Raw genomic sequence first — 8,023 nt, forward strand, 5'->3', positions numbered from 1 at the left:
ATGTTTTCATATGAATTACATCGGTAGAAACAAGACAAAACAACATATATATATACAGCTGAACACTGCAACTATTTCCATGAGACAGAGAGCAATCATTGGAGCTCCTGCTCCACCACTGATGTGCTCGCCTGTACCAACCAAGTGATCATGACAATCTGAGAGCTATTCCCCAAGTTTCACAGAATCAAACATCAACAACACCAAACATACACTACCAGTCAAAAGTTTGGACACACCTACTCATTCAAGGGTTTTTCTTTATTTTTACTATTTTCTACATTGTATAATAATAGTGTAGACATCAAAACTATGAAATTACACATATGGAATGATGTAGTAAACAAAAAAGACTTAAACAAATCAAAATATATTTTATATTTGAGATTCTTCAAATAGCCACCCTTTGCCTTGATGACAGCTTTGCACACTCTTGACATTCTCTCAACCAGCTTCACCCGGAATGCTTTTCCAACAGTCTTGAAGGAGTTCCCACATATGCTGAGCACTTGTTGGCTGCTTTTCCTTCACTCTGCCGTCTGTCTCATCCCAAACCATCTCAATTTGGTTGAGGTCGGGGGATTGTGGAGGCCAGGTCATCTGATGCAGCACTCCATCACTCTCCTTCTTGGTAAAATAGCCCTTACACAGCCTGGAGGTGTGTTTTGGGTCATTATCCTGTTGAAAAACAAATGATAGTCCCACTAAGCCCAAACCAGATGGGATGGCGTATCACTGCAGAATGCTGTGGTAGCCATGCTGGTTAAGTGTGTCTTGAATTCTAAATAAATCACAGACAGTGTCACCAGCAAAGCACCCCCACACCATAACACCTCCTCCTCCATGCTTTACGGTGGGAACCACACATGCGGAGATCATCCGTTCACCCACACCGCGTCTCACAAAGACACAAAGGTTAGAACCAAAAATCTCCAATTTGGACTCCAGACCAAAGGACAAATTTCCACCGGTCTAATGTCCATTGCTCGTGTTTCTTGGCCCAAGCAGGTCTCTCTTCTTATTGGTGTCCTTTAGTAGTGGTTTCTTTGCAGCAATTCGACCATGATGGCCTGATTCACACAGTCCCCTCTGAACAGTTGATGTTGAGATGTGTCTGTTACTTGAACTCTGTGAAGCATTTATTTGGGCTGCAATTTGAGGCTGGTACCTCTAATGAACTTTTCCTCTGCAGCAGTGTGCTCTTCACAGATGAATCTCGGTTTCAACTGTACAAGCAGATGGCGTCGTGTGGGCGAGCGGTTCGCTGATGTCAACGTTGTAAACAGAGTGCCCCATGGTGGCGATGGGGTTATGGTATGGGCAGGCATAAGCTACGGACAATGAACACAATTGTATTTTATCGATGGCAATTTGAATGCACAGAGATACCGTGACGAGATCCTGAGGCCTATTGTCGTGCCATTCATCCGCCGCCATCACCTCATGTTTCAGCATGATAATGCATGGCCCCATGTCACAAGGATCTGTACACAATTCCTGGAAGCTGAAAATGTCCTAGTTCTTCCATGGCCTGCATACTCAGCAGACTTGTCACCCATTGAGCAAGTTTGGGATGCTCTGGGTCAACGTGTACGACAGCATGTTCCAGTTCCCGCCAATATCCATCAACTTCACACAGCCATTGAAGAGGAGTGGGCCACAATTAACAGCCTGATCAACTCTATGCGAAGGAGATGTGTCGCGATGCATGAGGCAAATGGTGGTCACACCAGATACTGACTGGTTTTCTGACCCACGCCCCTACCTTTTATTTTAAGGTATCTGTAACCAGCAGATGCATATCTGTATTCCCAGTCGTGAAATCCATGGATTAGAGCCTAATGAATTTATTTCAATTGACTGATTTCCTTATATGAACTGTAACTCAGTAAAACCTTTGAAATCGTTGCATGTTGCATTTACATTTTTGTTCAGTGTAGTTTCCTGCCATTCTACACATTTTGCCATGGCTTATGCCATGTTCCTATGCTATCTGAGTGACTCAAACATTATAACAAAATCAATGGGGGAATTTTTGATTCTCCCTGACTGTCTAGTTTTTATTCTTGTGATTTTTCATTTTCAAAGATGAGCTTATTTTAAAATACTGTATATAGCTCCATTACCTTTTCTACATACTTTATATCTGGTTTTAGTCGTTTAAGTTTACAATCCAGAACATTTTAATTTGCATCATACTTTTTGGAGAGGCGTCCAGCCACTGCTAAATGCATATAGGGGAAACACTGGGCCTACAGGCTGTAACCATACAAATTGGCATCTGTTTTATTTTCTATTTACAGTATTTGATACTCATGTCTCATAGCGCATGAGCAAGACCTTTCACCAAGGTTTATTTTTTCTATAGACTCAATTTACACGTTTTGTGTTCCGTTACTGTAAGGCTAGGGTAAGGAATGATAATTCATGGACATTGCGACTTCAGATATAGACTCCAAGGTTTAATAAGAGAAACCACACATCTTCAGGGGACGAATAAAATAAGGATAAATCATATGAGCAGAGAGCTGGCACCTGCTATGGCTGAAGCTATCCCAGCAACCCCTGCTCTTTATAGTCAGAGCCACAGCATCCGCTATCAAAATAAAAGTCCTTCAGTTACGGTCCCACATTACAATAACAACTGGTCTCGTTCCTGAAACCTGACACTCACAAGCTCTCCTGAAAGGCATGCAGTTAGGAGAAGCTAACAATGAAGGGTTGAAAGATGCAGACTACCCTAAACTGTCTGAACTGATTTGTGAATTGTATGCCACATCTTACAATACAACAAGCTAATATTTGAACAGAGGTCACAGAGAAAAGGGTTGAAAGATGCAGACTACCCTAAACTGTCTGAACTGATTTGTGAATTGTATGCCACATCTTACAATACAACAAGCTAATATTTGAACAGAGGTCACAGAGAAAAGGGTTGAAAGATGCAGACTACCCTAAACTGTCTGAACTGATTTGTGAATTGTATGCCACATCTTACAATACAACAAGCTAATATTTGAACAGAGGTCACAGAGAAAAGTATTTACTTGCCAGCAGCCATCATTCTTCACTTCAATTGATATGGAGCAAGCATACTACAGAAATCCATTTGAAGTGGGTGTACTGGTCTGACATGTTACACATAACATGGCTGTGTAGGCATGTTAGTGTGTCTGGGATTCAGAGAATGAATTTTCCATATCTCTACAAAGTGGCATCGCATGTGACTGAATATTACCATTGCCAATTATCAATGAGGCAAAACAAAAACAGGTCATGACATTATGTTGTTGCCAGGCTAATAACGAACACCACTACCATGTGTTCCTATTATTTGTTAGAACATGGCCCACCCCACTGACCTCTAATAGGTCAGCCATTTTCTTTTTTGGGTTAGCTGAGAACGTAACGAAAACGATACGCACGCTTCAATGGGGCAGAAGGATGTGTGTTGTTGTGATTCTGGATGGCCAGATAGCTAGCAACAGTGACAAGAAACTCCTGAGTGGCGCAGTGGTCTAAGGCACTGCATCACAGTGCTAACTGTGCCACTAGAGATCCTGGTTCGAATCCAGGCTCTGTCGCCGCTGGCCGCGACCAGGAGACTCATGGGCGGCGCACAATTGGCCCAGGGTAGGGGAGGGAATGGCTGGCAGGGATGTAGCTCAGTTGATAGAGCATGGCGTTTGCAACGCCAGGGTTGTGGGTTCGATTCCCACGGGGGGGCAGTATAAAAAAAAAATGTATTCACTAACTGTGAGTCGCTCTGGATAAGAGCGTCTGCTAAATGACTAAAATGTAATTGTACGTGGCTCGTTATATCTTGTTCTTGATACCATGTCTTGTTTTGACTGATGACACGTCTATACTAATATGACTAAAATCCTCTAGCTAGCTAACCAACAACTGTAATGATGTATTTCAGAGACAACAAGTGCTCATTGTGCAAATGTATTTATGTTTTCAATAAACATTGGAAACAAAATATAGTTTACATGTGAACAATCTAAGCCAACCCGTCTGTTTTGCCCCATAGTTGTGCACACATCAGTTGTTGCTAAACATCCATTAAAGCAATCCAGTATTGAACAAAGCTTGTCTATTATATTGACAAGATAGTCAAGTGACCGCTCTAACAATGGAAATACATGTCCTCAAAGATGGAAGGCAGGCGGGAGGAGGCGAGATCAGGTGGGACCATTCTAGCTAATGAGAGGGCAGATACTTGCGTGAACAACAGGCCATAGAGATAGAAGGAAGACTCATCTTTGTATCTGTGCCATTCTTGCGTCTGTGACAGCGTGGGTAAGGCCATTGAGTCTATCTCCATTTTAAAGTAGTAAATGTTCTTCTTCATTGGCTGATTGTGCCCAACTCATAGGAATCCCCACCCAGTTGACTACTTTAAAATGCTGGAAGCCTTCAATGGCAATGTCCATGCTAAAACGGGTTATAGCCATGATGAGTCCTCAATCTATATCTATAACAACAGGCACAACTCCGATATGAAGTTGTTTTTTTCAGTGGCCTAAATGCCACGTGTGTCCACTTATATCAGTGCATTCAAAACAACCCATCCATTATGAAACTTCTATTAGATCAAATAAGCCTCACATAGCAAATTAGCAATTTTATTTTGACCAAATTCAACACTCTCATTGACCTCCATACAAAAATTCCTCACTTATTGGGCTTATTTTCGTGGACAGATTTTGGGCGGAGTAAAACCTTGTTCACATTACCCATAAGTGGAATCGCAACGCCCCCTTGCGGTTAAAGGCTCTGTTGCGAGACGGATGCTGCATACTTTGAAATTGTTCAAACTTTGCGTCTTCTTCTTTCCAGCCAGAGTCCATCAAAGAACATGAAGTTACCAAACCACAGAAGATGAAAATATGTTGTTTTCGGTGATGACTTTATGGGATAGCTAGCAACTTATAAACAATTACCCATTCCTATAAGTGAGTACTATTTTAATAGTAATGTTAAATAATACACATTGGCTGTTAAGCCAATTATATTATATGACTGTTGCCTCCCGTTTAAGTTTATTGTGATGGTAATTAAATGTTTTTAATTATAATTTTTAGGTGGAGGTTACTAGCTAGTGGTATCTTCAACCTAGCCCAGCTTTTAGCTAGCTAGCTATAGCTGCTCTGCAGTGCAAGCTAGCTTGACCTACTTTAAAATTAGAGAAACAAGTTGAGGAAAAAGTAACTTAACAAAACATGTTCTATTATCACTTGAAACAATATATGTATCATGTCTTTAATGAAAAATAAGAGACAAGCACTCCTCTATCAGTACAGCGTAATGAAATACATCACGATGTGTATGGGCATGACATGCAAACCTGGTTGCGTGTGCGAGCATTGCTATATAAATTTAGACGTTATTCAATTATTTCACCCATACGCTCACGCGCGTGAACGAGCGTATGCGTAGCCAGGCGCTAAAATAGAACTTGGTTGGTTCTAGTTGAGCAGCTACACGCGCTTCAAGTCACCTCCTTATTGAATGTCAGGAAGATACAAACCCACTGGAGGCCTGAAAGATAAATTAGGAAAGATTAATTTAAGATAACTAACTAAAAACGAACTAGGTTTCCCTTTTTATCTGTGGATTAATCGTCGGAGTAGAGATACACGATTTTGTATGACTCGGGGTAACATACATAACAACCCAATGTTCATCTCCCAGGACATAGAGGCTAGCAATAGCAAGCTAGCTTAATGGCCATTAATGTTCAATATGTGTTTCGACATGCCCCCAAATTAGTATAGTTGGTTTCAATATTTTAACCTGCGTGTCATGATCGCCTCTGGGGTCGATGGACAAAATCAACATGCGCGCGTTGGCGGTGTAGTAAGCATATGAAGGATGTAAAAATATGTAAAAATGTATGCACGCATGACTGTAAGTCGCTTTGGATAAAAGCGTCTGCTAAATGGCATATTATTATATTATATTAAGGACACATTTCTGGCCACCCATGGCAGCCGGCAGCGACGCAGTTGTGTTTCCATTCAGCTGTTTCACCAGCCACTTTCCCTTCCCCCAGATGGGTTCCCGTGATCACATGACTGTGCTACTGGAAACTAGGGGAAAGGTCGCCGAGCTGTAGCGCTCGAATTCTAGGCAAACGAGCAACGAATAACTCGCAACATTAGGCTATAATTGGGTATTTCAGAGTCAACCTAAATTAACTTTAGTCAATGTAAGAAGGCATGAAGCAAGATAATCTAATGCATTGCCTAATGATTCATCAATTATGCCTGATTAGGTTATGGCTTCATTGCCTTGCATAAGGCCCTCAAAGGACACACACCTGTACTGTACTCTCTCTGACCTTCCTCTGGTTTATTTGGAGGGCAGGTGTCCCCTTTGACATTGTAGCGACGTTTAGACAATAGCCTTGCAGCTCAAAATGTAAACAAACTTGGGGAATAATAAAGTATTTGCCAATGAGACTGATAGAGAATGAATGACCTCTTGTTTGGACCCCTGCCCAATAGCAGTGTTGTGATCCCAACAGTTCAGCGATTCATTGATGCTGGTTTTGTTGTGAAACAACGTTGCTGTCAAAATACTATGACATGAATGGTAGGCCTACTGTATTTACATCCAAATATTGTATTCTCAACACAGATTCCTTACACTGGAGAGATAGTCAAACACATATTTATTTGGCCATATATTTATTTAGCCTCCCGAGTGGCGCAGTGGTCTAAGGCACTGCATCTCAGTGCTTGAGGCTTCACTACAGACCCCCTGGTTCAATTCCAGGCTGTATCACAACCGGCCGTGATTGGGAGTCCTATAGGGCGCCGCACAATTTGTTAAACCTTTCTAAGGAGTCATGTTGAGACCACGGTCTCTTTCGCAGATGAGCCCTGCGTGACCACATCAATAAACAACATTGTTTTATTGAAGTGTCATATACGGTAGTTATGACACAGAGTAAGTGCAAAGAAAGGTCAAAATACTATATATAAGTATTTAATTTAAAACTTGTTTTATAAACACTTCAGTTTCATAAACACTTCTGGCTCATTGTGAATTTAGGTCTATAGGCGAGTGTCTTCTTTACAAACATATCATAGTAGTAAAATATTTCTGTATATCCACTTCACTACGCTGAAGACTGAACACAAAAAATGTAACGTCAGAGATTCCCCAGTACCGAGGTCGTCACTAGTTACCACATCCACAAAGTCATTATGGCAAAACCCCGCCTATTTCTACAATTTCTCTTAACCACACTGCTAAAGTTATGCCTAACCTTAAATTAAGACCAAAAAGCTAGTTTTTGTGTTTTTACGATATAGACAATTTTGACTTTAGGGTTTGACTGCAGCCACACTTCGAAAACTGCTATAATCGAACAAAACAAAACAGACTCAAACAAATTCTGATTTTACTCACCAGCCCTTTCTCCAAACGTGTATATTCGCAACGCAAAATGTAAAAGAGGACTTTTTTGAACGTGTCCAAGGTTGTGAGACTTGGCTAGACTTCCCTCGCCGTTGACTGTAGCAAGGCGCCGTATGAATGGAGAGTGAGGACTTTCAGAGACCGCCCAGTTTGAAACGTCACATTAGCTCTTATTTTTCTTCTTCTTGGGAGAGGCTATACGGACACTATTGATGGGAAGTTCGGCTCTTTTTACTGACTCTGATCTTTTCGACTCGTTCAGTCAAAAGAACGAATGTTTCGACTCGTTCATTGAACTTTCGTTCATTTGAGTCAGTAATGCCCAGAGCAGGCAGGACCCCTAATCGACGAGAGCTGAACTGAAAACTCAAAAGAGTCATGCTTCTACAAGCCTTTCGTTCACCATAAAGTACTTATTGGAGCTGTCATTTGTGACTGAGACTTAAGTGTGCTTTAAACAATGTACATTTGTTGATTGCTAGGCATACAAATATGATTATTTCTTGATACATTTGAAACAAGGTCTAGTTGTGGGCGCAACCGGACTAGATTGTGATCGACAAATATAGATTGCAACTTTTAAATACTC

At 41.2% G+C, this 8,023-nt stretch overlaps 1 protein-coding gene across 2 annotated transcripts in view; it reads right to left on the reverse strand.

The window, feature by feature from the left end:
* Positions 1-7,551, reverse strand: part of cpt1ab (carnitine palmitoyltransferase 1Ab (liver)) — a 64,718-nt gene extending 57,167 nt beyond the window's left edge. For both annotated transcript variants that reach the window (XM_041837629.2, XM_041837628.2), the window contains exon 1: positions 7,426-7,551. The gene's annotated coding sequence lies outside the window, so the exon portion shown is untranslated. The remainder of the gene's footprint in view (positions 1-7,425) is intronic.
* Positions 7,552-8,023: the final 472 nt, after the last annotated feature.

The sequence above is a fragment of the Coregonus clupeaformis genome, chromosome 19, assembly GCF_020615455.1.
Source record: "Coregonus clupeaformis isolate EN_2021a chromosome 19, ASM2061545v1, whole genome shotgun sequence".
In the NCBI taxonomy this organism is placed as follows: Eukaryota; Metazoa; Chordata; class Actinopteri; order Salmoniformes; family Salmonidae; genus Coregonus; species Coregonus clupeaformis.